Source organism: Octodon degus, unplaced genomic scaffold (assembly GCF_000260255.1).
Source record: "Octodon degus isolate 3935 unplaced genomic scaffold, OctDeg1.0 scaffold00154, whole genome shotgun sequence".
In the NCBI taxonomy this organism is placed as follows: domain Eukaryota; kingdom Metazoa; phylum Chordata; class Mammalia; order Rodentia; family Octodontidae; genus Octodon; species Octodon degus.
This window is the reverse complement of record NW_004524730.1, coordinates 458,376-461,101: the sequence shown is the minus strand read 5'-3', so window position 1 is coordinate 461,101 and position 2,726 is coordinate 458,376. Positions and strand designations below refer to the sequence as shown.

General features: G+C 38.4%; 1 protein-coding gene across 1 annotated transcript in view; it reads right to left on the bottom strand.

Moving 5' to 3' along the window:
- Positions 1 to 1,973, bottom strand: part of Efr3a (EFR3 homolog A) — a 74,288-nt gene extending 72,315 nt beyond the window's left edge. Inside the window, exon 1 of the mRNA XM_023702604.1 lies at positions 1,894 to 1,973. The gene's annotated coding sequence lies outside the window, so the exon portion shown is untranslated. The remainder of the gene's footprint in view (positions 1 to 1,893) is intronic.
- Between the last annotated feature and the right edge of the window lie 753 nt (positions 1,974 to 2,726).

Genomic DNA, 2,726 nt, shown 5'->3' with positions numbered 1-2,726 from the left:
GGGGGGCGGGGGAGATGGCTCAGTGGAATAAGTGCTTCCCCGGCAAGTGCAAGGGCCTGAGTTTAATCCCCGGTTCCACACACCCCCCCCCCAAAAAAAATTGTTATCTGAACCCCTGGCAAAATAAAGATTCTTGCCATAACAACTGCAGAATTTATCTATTATCACCAATATAAACAGGTGCTCAAAAGCCCTCTCAATGTCTCCAAGTCCAAGTGCATAAAGTAGATGTCTTCCTGTCCTTCCCATTCCTTCATCCTTTGCCCTCTACCTTACCTTCAGCAACGATCTGCCCCAGATTTCCCAAGGAGATGATCTGAATACTCGGACTATTAACTGATATATCTGGAATTTCAAGTCAGACGTCGCGGTCAGCCCTAGGACACTACTAGCAGGCCACAGGAATCCGCATGAAGACCAAGTTGGTCATTACCTCAAACATTGTTGGTGGCTTTTTTTCATTATCGTAAATAAATGTTGTCACTTGCTCTCCCTTGCCTTTTCTTTCTTCTCCTCACTGGCAGTGACAACATTAATATTCTGTATCTAGGTGTACATTCTCCAAAGTTCAGCAAATCTAATTTGCTCTAAGAATACTTTCCATAGATTACAATCTACAAGACTTCCCTTCCTTTACAGGCAAAAATTTGACCAACTGATTACTTAGCATTTTACTGATTCACGCATTATGATTTAATATTTAGTATGCCTTTTCTTTGTCTGTCACTGGATAAAAAGCTCCTAAAAGGCAGATACCATATCTTATGGTTAATATGCTATAAATAATCTAGGCTCCAACAACTATAACATGTATAGTTTTCTATCCAAGCAACTATTACAAATATATTTTAGATACATTATAATGTTTTTGTGTTTGTTTTAATAAAATTTATAAATTATAAACAAAAACATAAAAAGTTTGTTTAATATAGTATAAATTTTTGTGTGACTAACTTCCTCTACATAGTGGATTGTTTAAATAGATTTGTTAAACATGAGATAGATCAGGCTGGGGAAACAGCTCAGCAATGGGGCATCTGCCTACCATATACGAAGACCTGGCTTTGAGTCCTAGCACAGCAAGGGCGAGGCAGAGAGAAACATGAATGTTAACATAACCAAAAGGATTCTTTAAAGCTGGAATTCTTTAAAGTGGAAATTAAACTCGTATATAGCATTTTATGTTCATATCCAATTAATAGAGCACTAAAGGAAAGTCTAAGGCAGTATCAACAAAATCACTCAAACCCAGGTACTTTGCTATTAGTCATCCTCTCAAAGGTATTTCAGTTTTTTACAAAACACTAGACAATATGTAAATAAAAACAAAACAACCTGGAACAGTCTCTTCACCTTTCAGTTCTCTTCTAATAACTGTGTGGCTACTCCTTAAGTACTCTTAGATTTCATTTTCTTCAGGCCTCTATTCTCCTAAACCCTAATTAGATATCATGCCTATCTACTCCAGCAGCACTTGGTCCTTCATTTGTATCTCAACATTTTTTCACACTATAGTTTTATTGTCATTTTCCTTATCCAGGTATTTGGTGAAGACAGAAACCTATGTTTGATCACAGTTACATGCAGAGCACATAGTGTACCTCATCTGGCACTGATATATTTTTGATGATTAAATGATATAGATTACAAAAGAACATCATGAATGTATACCATGTCAGATGTGTGCCTAATCTACAAAAAGTATCTGAAAATTGGACAAGCAAGCAGTCACTTAAAAGTTAAAAAAGAAATGTAAAAACATTTGTGCATGTGACGTACGTGACAAGACACGGGGTAAAAGTAGAGAAATGAAATTAGGGAAACCTTAGAAAGGTCAGCAGGGGGCAGAATGGGTCAGCAAAGAGAAGGATCAGTAGATGTAGGTCAAATTACTTTTGGATCCTCAGGGAAGATGTTGTCCACCAGGCGTTTGTAGCGAGGACGCAAAGCAGAACAGCAGCAACATACTCCTGCTTGGGAAAAAAAAAAAAAAAAAAAAAAAAGGTATAAAAATGTATACTGTAAACTGACCCACAAATTCAAGTTTCCAAATATTAATGGGCTATTAAAAAAACAAAGTTCAAACTGTGATGAATAGAAAAATCAGGCAAATAAGCAAGAAATGAAGATGTTAAATTTCTTTTCTCTCCACACACTTATTCAACAAATATTTGAATCTATATGCTAAGGAATCACATTAAATCTTCCCTTTTGGTTTAATAACTGAGTTTCAAAGAGTGAACTTCTGTCATAGCAGATGGCCAGTAGATTAACAATAAAGGGCCATAGGGTGGCCCGTATCACACCTGCGCTCTTAAGCAAATACACGGTCCACACACACACACACACACACCCCACCCCCGTTCCTTTCTGGGCTCATCTTCCACTCACATCCTGCCACATGTATGTCCCAACCTACTTCAAAACAAGTTAGGCTCCCTCCTTGAATATTTCTTCCATTTCCTCTTCCTAGAACATATCCAAATCCCTATTAGACTAACACTGTCACCCCTCCAATTCATTTACGATCTGACTTCCCTTATCCTGCTCTCTTCTTTCCCACGGCACTTATCATCCCACATACTACATGACTCATCTGTCTCTCCAGCTAGGACACCACGTCAGTGAAGGCAGTGATCACTGCTTTGCTCCTTGGCACGGTCCGAGAACCTGGAATAACCTCTGGCAACAGCAGGCTTCCAAATGGCTATGGAGCATATGCTCGT